Raw genomic sequence first — 23,647 nt, 5'->3', positions numbered from 1 at the left:
AGATTGGCTCTGAGTCCCTGATGATTCTATTTGTACCAGTAACCAGGCTTGATTGCTTGATGAAACAAACTACTCATGTTTGATGTCTGCCTCATGACGTCATGGCATTCGTCACATGGCTATATGTTGATTCTGTCCAAAATCTTCTTGTTCAATACTGTCCATTGCCACCACCAATCTTTTGTGGTTGGTAAGGACATGGATTGTTCAGTTTTTTATTTCTTTTAAAAAGATTATTTAGTTTATATGGAAGAAGATGCATCGATTTGTTTTAAATAGTCCTGAGTCTGGTAGCGACGAAGATGAGGAGCCCCTTGATTTGTGAATGTGGTCTAATGATATTAGTTCGTCAGCGTAAAATAAAAGGGATTTGTTGATTGACACAACTACTCAAAAATAGAAGTATCCACGTGGAGCATTAGTATAGTTAAGTGGTGGTATCAATCTATCTATTTATTATAGGGATTATTATATTATTAAAATATCTTAAAAAGAAGCCACCATATTTGCTACAGAGACTAGAAATTCTCACATTAATCAAGGAAAAGAAAAGATTTAAACTATTAAACCGCGACGATCAAAATTAGGGATCTTTTGGAGGTCTTAGTGACTTGGCTAAATTCAGATTTCTTTCGGACATAACCAAGGAGCAAAAGCTAGACTTTATTGCTCTCTTGGAGACATGCAAAAGTGATTTTTTAAATGCATGCCTTAAGAACATTTGTGGAGGTAAAGACTTTTTGTGGCATTGGACTAGACCAAAAGGGAGATCTGGGGGTATTCTTTTGGGAGTAAATTTGGAATTTTTTGACGTTTCTAGTATTGATGAAGGAGACTTCTATGTAAAGTTTCATGTGCGGAATAAGGAAAATGCCTTCCAATGGATCCTTGTAGCAGTTTACAGGGCTGCGCAAGAGGAGTATAAGGAGGCTTTCCTTACTGAACTCGTCAGATCTTGTAGAAAAGAGTCTTTGCCGATTCTAATTGGAGGGGATTTCAATATAATTCGAAACCCTAGCGAGAAAAACAATGACAAGTATAGTGATAAGTGGCCTTTCTTGTTTAACGCTGTCATAGATAGCTTAGACTTGAGAGAGCTGGAGCTCACTGGACGTAAATTTACGTGGGCGAATGCTCTACAAAATCAAACTTTTGAGAAGTTGGATAGGGTGCTTATGAGCATGGATTGGGAAGTGAAATTCCTGTTAGCAACGGTCAGAGCTCTGAATAGAGAATTGTCAGATCATACACCTTTATTGCTTGATGCGGGATCTGGGACGCATGCAAATAAACAACCCTTGTTTATTGAGTGTTTGGTGCTGGACGTATAAGTTTCAGACTTCAGATTGGCTCTGAGTCCCTGATGATTCTATTTGTACCAGGCTTGATTGCTTGATGAAACAAACTACTCATGTTTGATGTCTGCCTCATGACGTCCCAAGCATCAATATGGCATTCGTCACATGGCTATGTGTTGATTCTGTCCAAAATCTTGTTGTTCAATACTGTCCATTGCCACCACCAATTTTTGTGTTTGATAAGGACATGGATTGTTCTGTTTTTTTCTCTTTTAAAAGGATTATTTAGTTTATATGGAAGAAGATGCATCGATTTGTTTTAAATAGCCCTGAGCCTGGTGGTGACGAAGATGAGGAGCCCCTTGATTTGTGAATGTGGTCTAATGATATTAGTTCGTCAGCGTAAAATAAAAGGAATTTGTTGATTGACACAACTACTCGAAAAATAGAAGTATCCACTTGGAGCATTAGTATAGTTAAGTGGTGGTATCACCCGAATTTTTTAGATGTAAGCACATGCAATCCAGTAATTACAAAAATAAGCACGCAACAACCACATTTAGATGCATAGGCAAGATGCTCACATGAAGCACGGTGCTTCCATTGAACCACTTGACCAACAGACTAATGGGCCGCTGAATTAAGAACGTTAGCGCAATAACCCACATCACCAATTGGTTAAATGCATCATTACGGGAGCATGCATGGTTTAATTGTGTTGTTTTCATTTCACAACTCATTGTAGCATATGTATTTCTTACATTATTTACATATGCTCTACAATACAATGTGAGCTATGAGACCAAAACTATTGCTATTAGTTGAAGAAAAAGAAGAGGATTAATACTATTGGGCTGCTCGCATGTTAGTGCTAGAAACAAGACCGCAAAACCCCCATATACTACTTCGTTAGGTCCTCTTGGTCGACCCGATATTGACAGTGGTCAAGTACTTGTGCGAAGGTTTGTTAGAATTAGAACTAGGAAGGTAGCCCGCGCATCGCGCGGGCATGCACTATAAATTATGTTTGAAAAAAATATATAAGATGGCAGAATATCAGCCAGATGACACTTGTCATTTCATAAGTACTGTTTATCCATAACTTATCTCATCAGTGTTGCTTAGATAATTTTTCCAATCTATTTGTTAGCTTTTAAAATACATAATATTTAATACATTCATATAAACAATTATCTATGATCTCTTCGTTATCTAGAAAGGAGTTAGATTTAATTTGTTTGGAAACATGTGATGTTTTGTCTTGTTTAATAAAATGTTTAGGGTCTTTCTTTTTTTTAGCAAATCCTAAATAACTATTATTGAAAATGAATATATTTTATTTTTTAATGAATATATTTTATTGACGCAATTTGTTATATATTTATATATAAATTTCTAAAGATATATCGTAGATCTCCCTTCCCTAATATATGTGTGATCTATAGTATCTTTCTTTTTTTAAAAAAAAGAAAATACCTAGTCAATATGAGTCTGAACATTTTAGTAATTACAAATGTAACTTCTCAACCAACTATAAACCGCAAACATTGTGTGGCTTATATATATACAATAATGTGCAGAGGAACTCATAATGTCATGAAAGTCAATAATATCTAAGCACTTAAAAAATAGGAACATGTATAATTGTTCTAATTTTAGTGAAAAATTAAGTTTAAAATATAGGCGTTATGGATCTTTAAATTGTTGGTTTAATTATAAATAGAGCAATTTATATTAGAATCAGATGTGTGGCTCAAAAGATATGTATGCTTTAATATTATTGATTATTTCTCTTTTTATTGGTTATAAAAATATCAAGGAGGGTATAGGGGAAAGTGCGAGCCGGGGGATGAGGGGACGGGTAGTGTTGTGTTTGTGCATATGTGAGGAGGGGGTAAAGTTTGGGGGGTGGGGGCGGGGTTTATTTCCTAGTTTTTATAAATGATTTAAATAAAAACCGATGATTTATTGTTTTGTTCCTAAAATTTCGAATAATATTTTTTAATTATTAAAATGTAACACCTAGCGGCTTAAGATTTTTTTAAAAAAAATAGATCTAATGGTTTAAAATAATGGATATACATATTTAATTCATAACCGGTGGTCAAATGTGTTTTTCTATAATTTCTAAGATTTTGTTTTTAATTTAAGACATAACACGTGACATGTAAGTGCTCTATTGAGAATGTACGATGATTTAAGGTGATATAGTTTGTTTGATTTTTTTTATTTGGTTGACACGCATAGGTGTCTACAAATGACGTATTATTTACAGTGAAATTGGGTAATATAGATCTTGAATTATTTAGAAGATGTTTTAAAGAACATTGATTGGATATTTATCATATATAGATCTTAATTTTACTAAATATATTTATATTTGTGAAGTAATATATTTTACTTTTATATTGTTGAACATAAAAACCATATATAACTTAAGAATTATAATCATTTAGCTTTCTAATTATTTTTTGTTTTTATATTAAGTTGCTAATTAGTTAAAAATTAGAAGAATGAAGAATTGAATGAGAAAGGAGAGGAGGAGGAGAGAGTACGTATGTAGTTAATTAGTTACTATTGCCTTATTGTATCATAATTGATCCACCGATTTGAATAAAAAATTAGACTTGATATTGAAGGAAATTCTTAGGGTTTCCTTCAATTTTGGGGAGGACTCATGAAAATGATACGTGCATGTGATAAATTGAAAAAGACCAACATGTAATAATTCTTTACCACCAAAATATAGCTAACTAATATGAGTCTTAAACCGTTGATTTGATTAAAAAACAGTAGTTCAAGTGTATAATAAACTGAATGTGTAGTTCAAGTGTATCACTGTGATCACTCCTATAATTTAGGTAGCATGCATGGTGCACAGCGAGCTCCTGCAGGCTCCATATCTCTAACTTATTGTAACAAATTATGCTTTGTAGCTTAACAACCTTGGAGAAAAAAGGGGAGATGGAGAGGAGTAGATGCGTACCTAGCTATCTACGTCTTGCGTGCGGGGAGGAGGTACGCGGCGTTCGGAGATGAGAGGATACGGATTAGCTTAAATCTAATGGCTCAAAATAATGGGTCCACCTATTTTAAGTGAAAATCAATGGTTCGAATTTTCTCTATTTATTATAATGTCACGTGGCGATTTAGGAGCGTTTTAAGGAAGCCACATGGCGATTTGAGAGTGTTTTTAGAAAGTTTCATGGACTTTTAGTATATAATAGATAGATTCCAAACAATGCGTGCTCACATATGTAATTATTGGACTGCATGTGTTTAGATGTAAAAAAATCGGTGGTTCTACCAATCTATCTATTTATTATAGGGATCATTATATTATTAAAATATCTTAAAAAGAAGCCACCATATTTATACTATGAAGACTAGAAATTCTCACATTAATAAAAGAACAGAAAAAAGATTTAAACCATTAAACCACGATGATCAAAATTATGATCGAAAAACCTAGCAGTTATTCTGCCAGGATGTGTACTAGTACGTGATATAGATGGGAGATTGAGTTGCCCATCGTTTACCCCTTTGTATGAATGAAGCTGATCTACTTCGAGCCACTGTCGCTATTGAATTTCCGTATATCATCCAACTATGGGAAGAACAAAATAAGTCATGTCATTTGGAGTCAAGTAAAGCTTACTACTAATACTATTGCCAATGTCTATTTGGGGCAAAGTTGGAGACAGAGACAACACGCGCACCTACTACCTTCTCTATAATTGTCTTGATTTTGCTGGACAATGACATGGCTACTCCATTGAAAAGCAAATTCTCAACGGGCCATCTATGTCATTGTAGGGTTTAGTTGCTTCATATTTTGGTATCATCTTTGGTCGGAAATTAGATCTATAACAACATGTGGGCTCTAGAGTCTAGACTAGTAAGGCATGGTTTGTCAGTACCATTGTAACAGTCAACGGGGCCATCTATGTCATTGATATTTTTGACGTGTACATAATACGATCTATGACTTGTTCATGTGTAGATTGAAAAAAATGAGAAGATGTTTGTCGGAAGAGTAGATATACACCCTCATCTAATATGTCGAGGATTCATGAAGGACAACAACACATGTTGGACCAAGAATGGAGAGCAAGACTCAGTCGGATGACAAAGTCACCTTTTATGAGTAAGAGTTGGAGCCCGTCACGAATGAGTCATCGTGATGGATTATAGGATGCCTCGCGCACTAGGTAAAACCTTATCAGTAACAAGTTTTTATTTAGGTCCAACAAAGATGACCCCATCGGTGATGGCTGCTCGCTCGATACAGATGAGTTTTCACATACTAACCACTAATCCGTGATCAGGCCTTTTAAATAAACTAATAAAATGCAAACAAAGTAAAGTAGTCAAGAAAGGCTGCAAGTCAGTCGTCTCTTGCAATCCTGCTCATACGATGGCAATTGCACAAGTGGTAAGTGTAAATGATTTGCATTGCTCTGCAATTATTGGTACACTAGCCTAGCATGATAATCATTGTTACATTAAGAGTACAGCATCAAGGGTCCTTAATGGCATGTGAGTTGGCTACACTTAAAATGGGACTGAGGAAGTAGTCCACCACATATGATGATATGAATTACATAGCGATCACCAATAAAGGTTGTCAACATTGATAAGAGATTAGGAACTGTAGGTACGAACCTATGCATGCATACTAATCTAGTGTCTAAAGCTTTCGGATACTCTAGGACGCAAATTATCTCTCTTTCCGCACCGTTTCTTTCATGTTCAGGGCAGAGTTATAGCAAAATGAAAAGGGGGTGTCACATGCTTCCCTTACTCTTTTTTTATCCAAATTTAAATTGATACAGGTTCTTAAATTTACATTGAGAAAGATACATATATAGTCAAAATAGATTAACTAATATAGCTTAAAAAATTTCTTAATCAGACACCCCCTCTCAATAGTAGCTCCATGCCTCCATCCCTACTCATGTTTGGACATCTTTTAAAATAAACAAAACTACAAAGTTAGTACGATGTTTCATATTAACTAGGAAGGTAACCTGCGCATTCGCGCGGGCATGTATCATAGGTTGTGTTCAAACACTATAACGACGTAATATAAATTGGAGAACATTTCCAGAATATAAATCGGTAAGGAATTTCGCACAGATGCATGGGCATCTTATTTTTTATTAAAAAAATGCTAAAATGGATTATATCACTATATATAGTGTAAGGGAATTTAGATTATCCTACAATAAAAAAAGAAATATATTTACCATAAAATAGACGATAGATTTTGATATACTACTAATGTGATAAGAATGTCCCTCGAATTTAAATAAAAATTCCTTTGTCCTGGTCATATATAAACTGGTTGTTTATCATCATTACTTACTATCATTGTTTTAAGAGTTAGGTGCACTTTTAATAAATGAAACTATATTAGTACCACTAAAATAAATGATACATTATTGTTACATTATAAAAATTCATCACTTATTTTCACATCTATGTATAAATAGTCTAAATATAACATATCTACCGAATAATACGATAACATCTTTAAAAATAAACATGAATACCTCTCTAACGGATGAAGTCAAATGTATCTGCCAACCAAGACTTTCATATGTAATGCCTTGAAACATATAGGTTCCGCATCGATGTAGCCATGCCCCTAAAATACCATCGTAGAGTACTATTTTAACACTTAGTTTACTATTGGTACACTCACAAATGATTATATTGATAAGTCTATCACTTTAGTTACATTGTCTATGGTGACCTTTCATGGACAGTACCTTAACTCAACAATGTGCATGCCCATGCAATATTTACGATAGCATAGCAAGTACTGCACCTTGCATTAAAGGACAAAGAGGGACAGAAAGAAGAAGGAGGTGATTGAAACAATTTTTTTTAAAGTTTCGAGTCGATTTGTGGTAGAGAATAGACAATGTGTATATGAAGTTAGTAATAAGTGCTTCTCAAATTTTAATGCAATACAAACAGTATTATGTTTTTCAAATGAGTGGGGTTAATCATTCGGCACTACTTAGAAAAAAAAGCTATAGCTAAAGAGATGTACCACCATGAAAATCTACAAAACACCATATCATTATTTATATTTTGATAAAGATTCATACTTTAGCGCTAGATTTTTTTTAACCATATATTGTTTATAACTAAATGAGACTCATTTACTAATTGTAATAATGTACTTATTTTCACAAACTTATTTACACTATCTAATTCACTAGAGTGCAATTACTGCTGAGTTTCAGTGGTGTATGACATTCGTCCATCAATTATACCCGCTATATTAGAATTTCTATCAATTAAAAAATATAACATAAGTAGTTTTATGCATGTTTTATTGGATTATTCATTTTTTCCAATACTATTTGGCAAAGAACATACATAATTCTCGTGATGAATTACGGGTTGTATTGTAGCAAAATAACTGTCTAAAATCTTATTTATTTATTTTTTCACATCTATCCATCTTATATGCTTCTCACTCCTCAAATAGCAATAAAAAAGGTTTGAAAAACTTTCAGATACTTTTAGAATCTCAATCTCACCCAAAATAAACCTAAAAAGGTCTACTTAAAAACCAAAGCTAAATTATATTTTTTTATTATCACTGGCTAAAATTTAATTTAATTTTTCTCATCTATCTATTATTTGTGCTTCTCACACCTCAAATAAGAAAATTTTTGAAAACTTCCAAATACTTTGAGAATCTCAATCTCTCCTAAAATTAAATAAACCTAAACAGATGTACTTAAAAAACAATGATAGGTTTTGTTTTTTTAATTTTTACACATGTAGATTAAAATTGATGTTGTATATTTTTGTCAAGTGATATTTGACACTGTAAAATATGATGTGAAATTATTTGAAACATTATTATCGCATTAACTATTACATGTTACCGTCATTTGTCATGATATATTTATCACTATAATAAGTTTATATTAAGTTTAATTGTGCATATATGTGTAGTATTATTTTTAATAAAATCGTAGATTAAAGGCTGTTGACAACAAATCAGTGCCGACACTGATGATTTTTCCTGATTAGTATATATTTCCGATTTTACTATGTACCTATGCATGTTTTCTTGTTCTGTTTTGGCTTTATTTTTCTTATAGTATATGATGTAGGTATTTAAGTTTTGTTTTTTTTCCGGGAGGGAGATGATCGTATGACGTAAGCGCATTATGTTTTTTCCGGGATAGAGATTAGCATCATCGTATTTTTAAGAGCTCTAATCCATTGTTTAAAATAATGGGTCCACTAATTTAAGTGAAAACTGAAGGTTGGATGCTTTTCTTTTTTTATTCTGAATTTCTAGGATTTCTGTAATTTTATTAAAGCGCCACGTGACAATGTGGAAGCATTTGCAATACGTTTAATAGACTTTTAAGTATATAATAGATTTCTAGGATTTCTCTAATTTATTTGAGAGCCACGTAGCAGAGTAAAAGAGTTTGTACAAAGTTTAATGTAATTTTAGTATATAATAGATAGATTTAGAAGATGGTTTAAAGAACATTGATTGGATATTTATTATAGATCTTAATTTAACTAAATATATTTATACATGTGAAGTAATATATTTTATCTTTATATTGTAGAAAATCATATTTTAAAAACGGTTGATTTTTATGGATGTATGTTGTTTCTGTCTTTTTTATGTCCAAGTGTATGGTTTTTTTTCTTCCAGCGAAGGTTAAGAAAGCTTGATCATTTTATTTTCAATCATGTACGTTTGTATGTTACGGAAAGAACATCAGTAGCGTTTGTATGTTATAAACATGTGGAAGTTATTATTTTTTTAATAATAGATCTAATCTAATGGTGTAAAATAACGGGTCCACCAATTTAAGTGAAAATCAACGGTAAGATTAGATAGTGCCATGTGGCGACTTAGGAGTGTTTGTAGGAGTGCCACGTGGCGGCTTTAGAGCGTTTGTAGAAAGTTTAATGGACTTTTAGTATATAACTAGGAAGGTAGCCCGCGCATTCGCGCCGGCATATATCGTAGGTTGCATTTGAGATACTCGTAAGTAATAGGCCGATTGTGTTAAAATGTCGTATTTGTTATATAGTAAACTATAGGCATATGAATCTTATATCATTGGTTTGATTATAAACAGAGCAATAGTTAGATTAGAAATTAGACGTGAAACTTATAATTATAGATTATTTATATTTTAGTTAAATAGGAACGTAAGAGGAATGAAAAGTGTAGAGCTTGAGCCAGAGAGGGGAAGGAGCGGGTGTGTAGTGATGGGCGCGTGTGGAGGGGATTTTTTTTGTAATTTTTCTAAGTGATTAAGTGAAAGCCAATTATTAGATGTAATTTTCCTAAGATTTGCAAGTTTTTTTTTTAAAAGATGTGACATGCCACTTATTAAGATATATTTTTCTAAAAGTAGATTATATAGTTGAAAATAATGTTAATAGGTTATCGATCTAGGTGAAAACCGTTAGCTAGATGTTTTATTTTTTTCTTTTAATATATAAGATTTTACTAATTTTTTAAATGTGACACTTGGTAATTTAACATGTCTCTAAAAGGTCATACATGGTGACTTTGTATTTTTCTAATTTTTATTATGTAGAATGATTAAGATGACATAATATATATTGTCAATTTTTTAATGTTTCAGTGTTGTTTGCTTGTTGGTCTATGTTCAAATTACGTATTTTAAATTTTTCATAGTAAAATATGAGTAACATAAATCAACAATTCAAATAAATTAAAAATAGGATGTTATTTGGGTTGTCAGGTAAAGAATAGGTGGAAATTCAAATAACATATTTTATTTTTTATAGTGAAATATTGGTAATATTGATTTTAAATTATTTAGCTGTCTAATTATGAAACAACCGTTCAAACAAACTAACCTCCGTTTCATATTATAAGTCATTTTGACTTTTTTCAGTGAATTTTTAAGTTTGACCAAGTTTATAGAAAATATAGTAAAATTTTCAAAAAAAAATATATTATGGATATATATGGAACGTTATATCTAACAAAACAATTTTGTGTGATAGATGTTGTTAAATATTTTTATATATTTGGTCAAATCTAAAGAAATTTAATTAAGAAAAAAGTTAAAATGGCTTATAATATGAAATAGAGGGAGTAACTTTTTAAAATTATGATTATTTTGCTATGTAACTATTATCTTTTTTCTAAATTGTTGGTTAAAAATAGATTTATTATTTATAAAAGCATGCATCAGATCATTAATCATTTATATATTTAGGCATGGGACATGCAATCAAGAATCCACGGCCATTCTCGTGAGATAGAAGTGAAGAAATTAATTATTAAGTAATAAAACAAAAATCTTAACTACCATAGAGAAAAAAAAGAAAGGGATGAGGAGAAAGGATTGAGGGGAAGGAGATGAGAACGTACGGTAGTAGTTGAGGAATGATTTTTTTATGAGATAAATCCAATTGGCCCACCAGTTCAAGTTATATATTTTTTCTAATTTATTGGAGTGCCACGTGGTGGCTTAGGAGTGTTTATAAGAGTCTCATGTGGCAACTTAAGAGTGTTTATAGGAAGTTTAATCGACTTTTAGTATATAATAATAGATAGATAGATATATAGATATATTATATGTTGTTAATAAGTATTTAATTTATTTAGATGGCATGCAAACTTGCAAAATGCACAGTCTATACCACAATAACATATTGCTTATATATAGCAAAACATTGGATGTAAAATTGTCAATTTAGTTATAAATAGAGCAATGTTTTAATAGAATATAAATTAGCTATGTACATTTAAATTATGGTCAACTTAACTTGTTTTTAATTTGATAATATAAAATAATTAGGATAAGAAAGAGATGGAGATATAAAAGAATAGGAAGAGGAAGAGACAGGAAGAGCGTACTACTTTCTTATGTTTTTTTCTTTTTCCGGCCCACGGTTATACGAAGCCACACGTAAGTACGGACGTTTTTTTTCATAATTTTTTTTTCTTTTTCTGGCCCACAGTAGAGGAAGGGATTACTTTCTTAAATAATAATAGATCTAATCCAATGGTCTAAAATATCGGATCCACCAATTTAAGTGAAAATCGACGGTGAGATTATATAGTGCCATGTGGCGGTCTAGGAGTGTTTGTAGGAGTGACACGTGGCGGATTGAGAGCGTTTGTAGGAAGTTTAATGGACTTTTAGTATATAACTAGCAAGGAAACCCGTGCCGATGCATGGGTAATTTATTTGTTGTTTATAAAAAAGAATATAAAAAATCGTATCTCACCATATTCAACTGTAATAACTATAAATTACATTATAATCATAAAAGAAAGAAATACTTACACCATGAAATAAACCATAAAATTTTATATACTAAATGACAATGTCTATTATATTCAAACAAATTCACTTTATCCTGGTTATACGTAAACTCGTCTATCACCATCTTTCACAAACATACGAGTTAATATGAGTTTTGTTTTTTTCTTTTACTATACATCTAAGTCACCTGCGCATGTTCATGGGTAATATACGAAGGAATAATCCATTGTCAAAATTATTTGTGCTAATTTTGTTAACACTTTTTATATGAGAATGGCATAATTACATAAGGATATAATATGTTTCCATGTGACATTTTTTTATTCTAAGTATGTATATTTTCTTTTTGTGAATAGTAGTATGTGTATTCATAGGATGGTGTGCACACATTTATATGAGCGCTTACGATTGCCTTTTACATGGTTAGTAAAAAAAATACTTTCAAAAAGTTTGGTGGGATGGCATGAAGCGGTGCCACAGCGACACGACTTCTTCGAGAAGATTGCCATGAGTGTCATTACATATATCATATATGCACAATTTGAGAAAAAAACTTTAGTGCCTCAAATTAAAGAAAAAAAAACTATCAGATAGAGCAGATCGTATATGAACTCTTCTTTTTTATTCTTTTTTACATATCTTGTGTACATACGTACATACGAAGGGATTAAATGGTTTTTAGTTGGAATAGATCTAATGTAATGGTTGAAAATAATGGAGCTACGTGTATATCAATGGCCAAATATTTTGTTTTCTTATAATTTTTCTTATTTTTTTTCTAATTTATTAGAGTTGTCACGTGGCATCTTAAGAGTGCTTGTAGGAGTGTAGAAATGTTATTACTCACACTGGCAACCTACTCACTGTCAACTATTGTTTGTTGTGGTTTAGTGGCATACTCTTCTTACCTATCATTTGTTGAAGTTGCCCACTTAGTATAGTCCTATCTTCAGTGCTTGATGACACATGTGCTTATTGGATATCAGCTAATTATTAGGTGCACTGTGCACGAATGCCTCGTAAGCAATATTCCCACTAATACAGAACTTATATACTTATGATTAGTGGGAATATACGATTGTATTAGACTATTTTGTATTTATAAAGTATATTATATACTACATATTAAGGGTTTTAATATGTATGCAATAAGTTGTAAAGTACTTATCGGATTGGCTACTCTCTTATTTATTATGAGCACGTTTCCTCGATTGTTCTAGGAATTTTTATAAAAGAAATTAATACCTTTTGATAACAATATCTAAGTCCATCTAAACCATTATATTCCTTATAAATAAATTGATAATCATGGACTACATTGTATATATTTAAGTGAAACGTGTGTATTATTAGAAATATATTCTATATAAAAGCTAAATCTATTTTTGGCTTCATAATATTTAATATTTAATTAATCTTGCACTAATGACATGTGTCGTTTCGTGTGTCCAAGATAAGCTCAGCTATTGAGCTAGATCAAAGTCTAATTAAGTTGGAGATAGAAGACATCGACATGGTGTCAAAAGAATATATAAGATCTTTAATTTTTCAAATATTATAGAATAGAGAAAACATATAATACCTGAAAATACGTTCATGATAATTTAGTAATATCATTTTGACATATTATTATATTTTACCTAGGGAGTGGAAAATTTTTTAGAATTGTTAGTCACAATTAGAGTTGTTTTTATTTTAGAAATGAAAGCCTAATTTAGCTATCATATAATCTATTTTTTATTTTATTTATATTTTTCATGGATGTTTCCATGAAATGCGCCTAATTAGAAACTCTAAATAACATATATTTTGCATAGTAAATATAGACAGTTTGGTTTTCCATAATAAGTGAGATAGAAAAAAAAGAATGATGTGGGCCCAACGTCGTACGTACGTATCAAAATATGGACGTACTTTTTGTTTTTTTTGGAATACCTATATGTGCACGTACAATAAGAGTTTTTAGATAAATTTAATTGTATTTTTATAATAGATTTAATGGTTAGAACTAACGGGTCCATCGGATTCTAAAATTTATTAGAGCGCCACGTGGCGACTTAGGAGTGTTTTTAGGGGTGCTATGTGGCGTTTTAGGAGCGTTTATAGGAAATTTAATAGACTTTTAGTATATAATAGATAGATAGATAGATAGATAGATAGATAGATAGATATAACAATAAAAGAAAATTAACGCTGCACCAACCACCGCTAAGCAAGATCAGAGAGCGCTAAGCCTAGACATGAACCCACCACTGAACGACCCACGCCAACACCACCAATCACAGCTAAAACTTATCCGTCGAACAAAGCGAGAAGGGTTGCAGAGGGAGATAGCTCGAGCCTCGAGAGAAGCAAAAACCTATCCCTCGATCGAACAAACCCGCTGCCATCCAATGATCTAAAAGCGTATCATCCCGCGCCAGAGGGAGCGCGAGGCGCCTGAGCAGATGCATGCTTCTGCGGATCGTGACGGCGGATGGCATCGGCGTCGACGCGGCGTCCCTTGTGAGATGCGTGCAGGATGCGATCGTTAGTTCGCTACTCATCCGGAGGCGTCATGCGTGGAGGAAGAAGAGACCTCGCGCCTCTCTGCTTGCAATGCGTGGTGGAGTAGAGAGAGGAGAAGCCCAAGAGTCTGGCTGGCCCCTGGGCCACCCCAAACACACACATGGGCTGATTTGTTTGAGCGCATTCGGCCCAGGCAAGCCACAGCCCATTGGAGAGGGCCCCCGGCGCCGTCTCTGTAACCTTGCTCGCCATCCGGTTGCTGCAAGCCTGCAATGATGAACAGATACAGTGTAAGTGGTTCATCGCAAAACAAGCGCTTCTGAGCTTCTATAGGAGCAGCAAGGGTAGGGTAATGGACTAATGGAGAATCAACTGACCATGCAAATGGTGCCTAATCTCTGGAGGATTTTCCTTCTCGGCTCTGTCAAGATATAACGACAGATGGCGGCTGCATTACTCGTCCGATGGAACACCAATTTGTCTTGGAAACCACCTGGAAAAAACAATGCATTGGACTGTAATAACTGTTCTGCAGAATCTCCAGGTTGAACTCACGGAAACAATTTGATTTGAGGAAGCAAATGCAAAAGCAAGTCCCAAATTAATTTAACGTTATTTTGAGGAGTTATATTATGTCGTCAGACATTTGCCGTACTACATGGCTGAAAAAGGCTCGCCAGGGTGAATCTAGTACAAAAGGAACCATTCATTTGTAAATGTTACATTAATGCTCAACAAAACAAGATAATTGTATCGCTATCGCAAGTGCATTATTGAAAGTAGGAGTACGAAACACACATAAAAATGTATTCCCGAAAAATAAAACACATATAAAATGAGCACCATCAGCATCAAAACACAATATCTAACCACGAGGGTTATTTCATTAACCATCTAAGAAAAAGTAGACATCCCTTTTATATGATAAATTATTTTGACTTTTTTCATAGTTAAACTTTTTAAATTTGATAAAACTTATTAAAAAAAAGCAATGTCTAAAACATCAAATCGGTTTCGCTAAATCTTACTTTTTTTTGCGGGGTCGCTAAATCTTACTTTGAATATATGTTGATGATATGTTTGTTTTGTGTTGAAAATGATACTATGTTTTTCTATAAATTTGATCAAACTAAAAGAAGTTTGACTAAGAAAAAGTCAAAACGACTTATAATATGAAAATGAGGGAGTACATTTAATCTTTCAATTCGCTGCCTTGTATTCCCTGACATATACCAACTATATTGACACTATTATATACTTTGGGTGGGTGTGCGGTGCCACTTGGGCAGTTGGGAGGGGGGGGGGGGGCAATCAATCAAGTCCTCAGGACAGAAAATTGTGATTACACCGAAGATAAAGTGAAATACTTGGAAGAAATTGAAAGTACCTTCGGTTTAAAGGATCTGATCAAGATAAAGAGTTTATCTTGGGCTTGCTGACAGTTCGGCTTAGGAGTTGAGATCCCACTGGTAATGCAAATCATGTATCCACATGGCTCTGACAACAGGGGAGAAGCAAATTTACATTGTGCCCAGTGGACCATACTGGGTCAATGTGCCTCTGCCCCTGAGACATCTTGCTCTCACCTTTCTGTTTCAAGAAAAAAAAGTGTAATAGCAGAGGAAGTAGTAAACTACCATAATTGTACAACTAATGTAACATTGGTTAGATAACAGATAAAGGAACTCTATGGACTATAGGGGCTGAAAGCCACAGTGGTTGCTAGCTAGTACCTACTGCCTAGTGCAGAAAAAATCACAAAAATTGAGGGTAATAAGTTGGTTTTCGATGAACTAACCTCACGATATAAGTCACTGATGTATCATGTACTTTTAAATGTGGGTTTGATGCTTCTAATTTTTTGACTTGATCCATTAGATTGATGCTGCATGCCTCCATACTTAGATCTTGCAGTGAAGCGGGGAAGCCCTCCTTTGGCAACATTCTTTTTGAGGACATCGAGAGATGTCTAGTCCATAGAGAGAAGAAAAGCGATGCAACCCTTTAGGGAGGGACTTTAGGCGAGAACACCCATAGAATTCTAGGTATTGGAGGGAGGCAAGGAGCTGAAGTACCTGCTCCTGCTTTTCTGTGAAGCTTTCTGTAATCAAGTCAGACGTGAATCTCAACTCGATGAGGGTCGCAGCGAGGAGGCTACAAATGGTTTCAACAAACACTGCTGAGATACTGTCCACATCAAGTCGTACCAGCTGTTGGAAGGAGCCACCTGCAGGCATAACTTTGGTCCTTGCCACCTCTGAGAACATATCCGTTGCTATGGAGCAGCGATGATTATTATTGCCGTAAAAATTCTCTATTTATAAGAGTATTGGCTGTATGTGATGAAAGGATTGAACCCATCCACGGTTAAGTTAACACAGTGCTTTAGTGTTAAACTGGTGAGGGATGTGAGGTTTGAGAGTGGAGCCATCGATTGCATGCTTGACTCTCCCACAATACTGAGTTCCTTGAGGGAAGTAGGGAAGGGCTTCCTGGTCTGAGCTCCTGCCTCTACCATGGACCACTGAGAAAACATGTTGCCACATCCATCGATCTCGAGTGTTTCGAGTGAGGAGAGATGTTGGAGACAGCCTCCATCCACATCCTCCACTGGAAGAACCAGATTCCTGTGATTTGAGATTGAGGCAACGTGCAATGAGCTGGGCGATAGGAATCGCAGTACTACTTCCTCTTCCTCTTCAGATTCAGGAAACATGCTCAAGAAGAAATGGGTAAGAGCTGGGAAACAATTTAATAACTTACCCAATGATTTTTCGGTAAGATGACAATCTCTGAGATTGAGTTGCTGAACTGAACAAAAGATAAAACCATTGTCTACTTCACTGGATAACATGCTTTTGCATCCTGTGACATCAAGGCTTGTTAATGAATTCAGCTTTTGGAGATCAGTCAATGAAATGTGGAACATGTTTTCAATTGTCATATCTTTTACTTTGTCCAGGTTATGGAAAGCCAAAGCACCCCCATAACCATCTATTCTCAGTGTCTCTTCTTCAAAATGCAGCTTTGCTTGATTATCTTCTTTCACAGTAACACGTGTTAGCATGGTATTGTGAGGCATGGGTGGCAATGACAACTTGGAGCAATTTCGAATCTCAAGAGAACACAGGTTTGGGAACCATACTGTGTTTATGTCTTGTGTGCAAATGACAGAGCACTTAGAGAATGGCAACAGTAGCACCGAGAAATTGGGACAATCTTCACATCTGATGCTTGCAAGCTTTGAAAACAAATGCCAATGAGCTCCCCCAACCCACTCCACAAGTTCTGGCATGCCAACAAATTTAATTTTCTTCAAGTGTAAAAAACTCTTTTGGGTAACACCACCAAAATCAGGTCCAAACTTACGTATGCCAGCAATATTGATCAAAGTAAGTTCCTCCAGATGCATTAGTTGCCCGAAAGGTGGGAAAGTTCCCCAAGATAAGCCTTCTAGATGGAGAGATTTCAAGCCTTTGACACAAACATCACCACACAACCAAGTAGGTCCAGTGGAACCACCATGGTTTCGTATGTCAAGTGCTCTAAGATTAGGATGTGGTTGCAGACCATCAAGAACGCCAGATCCTATGGAGAGTTGCTTTGCACTCCAAACTAGTGTCAATGCTTTCAGATTCCTTTTCGATATCAATTTAGCATCATTTGCTTCTTCTCTTGTTGCCACATTTTCAAGGTTAAATATCTTTAGCTCTCCTCCAAGCTCTGTCAAATTCCCCAACTCACTCAGTTCAAATCCAATGTCCTCTTTCTTAACATGGTACTCTTCCAGCCACTGTAAATACTTCATCTTTCCAATCCCAGGAATATTGGAACATAGCTCCATTTTAGAAATTAAATGGCGCAAATTGACTAGGCAAGAAATGTCTTGTGGCAAAATACACTTACTATACCCTAGGTCCAAGAATTTTAAGTGATAAAATCTGCACATTGCACTTGGTAAAGAAAATTCCGAGTCATATGGTAATTCAAGTTTTAAGTAGCGAAGGTGGAGTAATTTTGAGAAGTTGTATGGGAATGATTCAAGGGAGTTTGCAAACATATATAGAACACGAATGCACTTTGTTTCTTTGAATATATTTTTGAAAAATATAGTCATATCTTTATTGTATTCTCCAAAATACATCAAAGTCCGTATATTTCCTATATCTATTTTTCTCTTGAATTTTTCCATTTCACCCTCAAAATCATTGTCATATTTATCTTGTAAGGTGATGGATATATGGCGAACAGATTGTGGGACATTATTTGACCTAAAGCTATATGACCGTATACTGACACACTCATGTGAGGAAACATTTTGTGCTAACTCATGTAATAAATCGTGCATGATATAATATTGCCTCTTATCATCACTAACCTTCACTAAAAAGCCATTACCTACTAGTTCGTCCAGATAACTTAATCCTATATCCTCAGCTTTATTATGATCACTAGAATTTATGATGCCTATTGCTTCCCAGAAAAAAGTAATTTCTAAATTATTAAACTGGTAGTTCTCAGGGTAAAGGGAACAGTATGAAAAACACTTTTTTAGATAGAAAGGAAGGTAATCATAGCTAATTTTTAGTGCAGGCATCATCCCATCGCCATTTTGCATATTTTTCTACTCATTCCTTTCAAGAACTTCTATCCAACATTCCTGGGAAAGGTTCTTTTTCAATAGCCGGCCAACTGTTTTCGCTGCTAGTGGGAAACCCTTCAATTTCATAGAAATTTCTTTTGCAATATCAATTAAGTCGTCAACATAAATCTCAGGTTTGCAATCAGCAAATATACATGCTTCAAAGAATGCGAAGAACTCATTGTGTTCTAGACCTTGCAGTTCTATCAGATTAGTTGTCTTCACCATTTGTGCTATATATGGAAACCGGGTTGTGACAAGAACCACGCTGCCTCTGGCCTCCCCCTTTGTGAATGGTGATAGTAGGCATTTCCACTCATCTTCACTGCTGCATTTCCAAATATCATCCAAGACGAGTAAAAATCTTTTGGATTTCAGTCTTTGTGCAATACATTTTTGGAGCTGGTCCAAGTTGGATGATTCATGTATTCGACTGCTTGAGCGTTGCTCCCATCCAGCAACTTGTACCGGTAGGTACTGGTACTGGGAGGTACAGAGATAAATCCATCCGTCCATGTTAGAAGGGTACGATTGGAAAACAGAGAAAGTAGTCGCGCCCCCTCTTCTCCTCTTCGCTCTTTCTCGTTTCCTCCCTCCGTGCGGCGCCGCTTTCTCACCTAATCTCTTTTCTTTCCTCCCCTCGGCGAGCGCAGCCCCGCCCGTGCGAAGCCCGCCTGAGCCGCGCGCAGGCTCGCCCCAAATCTGCCCGCCCCGCATCCACGCCCCCGCCTGTGCGCTCGCTTGCTCGCCCCGCATTTGCCGCCCGCGGCGGGGGAACCAGCGCTCCTTCACCAGCGGCTTCATTCACGCCCCCACCGCTGCCGATTTCTTATCTCATCCAGTGCCCATCCATCTGCGCAAGGAGCGACGGTGCCGTGGGTATTTTTTGCCCCTATCCCCCTGGACAGCTCAAGCAGCATATGCCCCCTACCGGTTTAGGGTTTCCTCTCAGGTATGTGATTTTCTTGTGGTATAATTTTTTTTTGGTTGGAACCAAGAGATAGGTAGCAGTTTGTTTGTTGATTTTAGATGATTTCTGAGTATTATGTGTTTTCTTTTTACAGAACTTGTATGGGTGATGAAATGGGAGACAATTTTATAAGCTTAGAAGAACAAGAGGAGTACAGAACAATGACTGCCATGAGATTTAAGACAGAGAAAGAAGGTTTCCTCTTCTATAACAGGTATGCCAAAGAAAAAGGGTTTAGTGTAAGGAAGAATTACATTAGACGTGATCCTATTACTGCTGCGGTAACCCATAGGCAGTACCAATGCTCTAGAGAAGGACATAGGAAAGAAGTGTATATGGAAGCGGCTAACAGAAGTAGAGAACCAAAAGCTCTTACTAGATGTGGTTGCAATGCACTTTTTGAGATTAAACTTGACAAGAAGAAAGGTGATTGGTTTGTTGTGAAGTATGTAGCAAAGCATAATCATCCGTTGGCTAAATCAGATGAAGTAGCTTTCTTACGGTCACATCGCACAATTAGCAATGCTCAAAAGGCTAATATTTTGGAATTGAAAGAAGTGGGTTTGCGTCAGCATCAAGTTATGGATGTCATGGAGAGGCATCATAGTGGTTTTGATGCTACAGGTTTTGTTAGTAGGGACCTGTACAATTATTTTACTAGGCTAAGGAAGAAACATATTTTAGGTGGTGATGCAGAGCGTGTTATAAAGTATTTTCAATGGAGGCAAAAACATGACATGGAGTTCTTTTTTGAGTATGAGACGGATGAAGCTGGTCGTTTGAAACGGTTATTTTGGTCAGACCCTCAATCCCGTATCGATTATGATGCATTTGGGGATGTTGTAGTTTTTGATAGCACATACCGGGTGAATAGGTATAACTTACCTTTTATCCTATTCGTTGGTGTGAACCACCATGGTTCCACTGTTATTTTTGGATGTGCTATCGTAGCTGATGAGAAGGTTGCAACTTATGAATGGATTCTTAAGCAGTTTCTAGATTGCATGTATCAGAAGCATCCTAGAGGATTGATCACAGATGGGGACAATGCCATGCATAGAGCAATAGCAGCTGTGATGCCGGATTCTGAGCATCGGTTGTGCACTTGGCACATTGAGCAGAACATGGCAAGACATCTTCGTCCTGATATGCTTTCAGATTTTCGAGCACTTGTCCACGCACCATATGATCATGAAGAGTTTGAGAGAAAGTGGGTCGAGTTTAAGGTGAAGCATAAAGGTTGTGAAGACAACCAATGGCTTGCGAGGATGTACAATTTGAGGAAGAAATGGGCTACTGCGTACACTAAAGGTTTGTTTTTTCTTGGGATGAAAAGCAACCAACGTAGTGAAAGTCTGAATTCTAAACTTCATAGGTATTTGGATCGTAAAATGAGCCTTGTCCTTTTGGTAGAGTATTATGAGCATTGCTTATCACGTATGAGGTATAGGGAGGCTGATCTAGATTGTAAAGCTTCACAATCAATCCCTTTCACTTCTAATGATGCTAGTCTTACTGAGAAAGATGCTGCCCGTATATTTGCACCTGCAGTTTTTAAGAAGTTGAAGTTGGTTATTGCTAAGTCGATGGATTGGGAGGTGATAGATTGTGTAGAAGAGGACAACTTGGTTAAGTATGTTATTTCCATGAAAGGTGATTCTGAGATGCTACAAATCTTGAATTGTACATATATGGAATCAACAATGAAGAGCATAAATTGCACATGCAGAAAAATGGATCGTGAATGCCTCCCATGTGAGCATATGGTTGCAATTATGCATCATTTGAAGCTCGATGCCATTCCTGAAGCATGCATAGTGCGTAGGTGGACAATTAAAGCGAAACACATGTTTCCTTCTGATAGGTATGGCGAAGTATATACATGGTCAGACCAGATGGAGAGATATCGCAGGCTGCGTAGCATGGGCACAGAAGTGTTTTTCAAGTGTTCGGTGTCTAAGGAAACTACTTTAATGGTGATGGAGATGCTAGAAAAATTAGACTTAGAAACTGATGAATGTGAGACAAACAACTCAGATTTGACTTTATGTGGTCATGTGCTAGCTCAAAGTTCACGTACAGACATTGAGAGTCATGATAAGGTCCATGATCCTATGGAAATTGTGCCTAAAGGAGCTCCAACAAAAAAGACTACGAGGATTCATGGAGAAGCGTGTTAGGCGTTGTGGTTATTGTCGTGGCCATGGGCACACTGTTCGAACCTGTCCAATTTTCCTAAGGTGAAATATAATATGATTATTTTGAATATGTCAATTTATGTAAACTCTCTCTATATATTACTAATTTGATCTGTGATTTTATTTTCAGCAAAGTAGAAGAAGATGTATGAGAAGTATGAAGTGTTTCTTTGCACTGGTGGAAGTTGAATCTGGAGTTTGAAGTGTTTCTTTGCACTGGTGGAAGTTGAATCTGCCTTGTTTGGGAAGTTGTATTGTTGGACAGAGGATTATATTGTGTGGTCTAGTTTTTTTTAATGAACAATTCAATCTGTCATGGTTCTTGTAATGAATTTGTGTGAAAAGCACAAGCTTTTGCTGGAGAACAAAGCATGTATATCATTGAATGGAGCTTTTGTCTTAATTACTGTCAGCTGTGAACAGAGCATACATTGTTTATTGTTTGTCTACTAGCACCATTGTGCTGTTTTTACTCGAACTCCTGTGAAATACATGCCATTCTGTGGAGTGATCAAAAGAGAGCACTCATTCCAGTTTTCCAGTAATACTTATTCCAGTAATACATGTCATTTCAGTAGCACAACAAGGCTAAGTACACCTTAAAAATGTACAAAATGATTCAGTACACCTAAGTTTTACAGTTTTGTAGTACACTTCTTTCAGTATCTCATTCCAGTTTTGCAACAACCATCCTTCCATTACTCATCAACCAAAATGAACAATGCACATCTGAAAATTTTGGACGGCAATAAAGGGCCTGATATTCGTTTATTACACAGTATCTCATTCCAGTTTTCCAGTTTTGCAGCAACCATCCATCCAATACTTATCAACCAAAATGAACAATGCACAGCTAATCAATTTAGAGGGCAATCAAGGGCCTGATATTCGTTTATTACAAATGAGATGACAAACTAAAAAGTCTGTTACCTTAACATAGCTAACTGACATGTAGAAAATCAACAACGGCAAGCATAGTACATATTATCAAATAACTTCATGAGAAGGAACACAGCTACAACTACTGTTCCTACGAACCAATTTCTAATGTCATCAGTCTCTTTTTTCTGCTTGGACAACTTCTTCTTGAATGAAAATTCCATGTCTGAAAGCCGGTCAGCCATTTCCATACAACATAATATTATCAGTATCTAAATTTTGTTCTTTATTCTTTCACAGGTCATAGATGCATACATTATGTTGATTAAAGACATGCAATGTGAAAGTCCAAGAGAGAATGGTACTGCATTTCTAGAAAGTACAGCACATTGCCAGGCCTGGAAAACAAATGGTGAACAAATTGGAACCCGCAACAAGCAATATCAAGACAAGAGAGCAAAAGTTACAGCAAAATATTTGCAACATGATATGGTATATTATGTCCTCAAATATCCTTCATAATAATAACTGCATGACTTACATTTCATTTTCTATGTAGATTTTCCTACCACTCAATAGAAACTCAACTCATTGGTACGTGGCTGTTCTCAATGGTGCTAAAGAAAAAATTCAAATACTAGACTCGATGCGCATGGACAAGAGCTACTACGACAAAGATAAAGACCTCAATAATACAGTATGCTACATTGTGCCTTTAGATTCATCACTATTCCTTACTAACTTGTTACATTAGATATGTAATACTCTATTTGATAACTCAGATAAAAGGAATTGAAAAGTTTATCCAGTATGCAAGGCTAGAAGATGAAGTTGAAAAC

The 23,647-nt window shown here is 35.4% G+C and overlaps 1 pseudogene; it reads right to left on the bottom strand.

Moving 5' to 3' along the window:
- Positions 1-16,020: 16,020 nt before the first annotated feature.
- Positions 16,021-19,277, bottom strand: LOC136355107 (putative disease resistance protein RGA3; annotated as a pseudogene).
- Between the last annotated feature and the right edge of the window lie 4,370 nt (positions 19,278-23,647).

The sequence above is a fragment of the Oryza sativa genome, chromosome 2 (assembly GCF_034140825.1).
Source record: "Oryza sativa Japonica Group chromosome 2, ASM3414082v1".
NCBI classification, from domain to species: Eukaryota; Viridiplantae; Streptophyta; class Magnoliopsida; order Poales; family Poaceae; genus Oryza; species Oryza sativa.
This window is presented reverse-complemented; position numbering and strand designations above follow the sequence as displayed.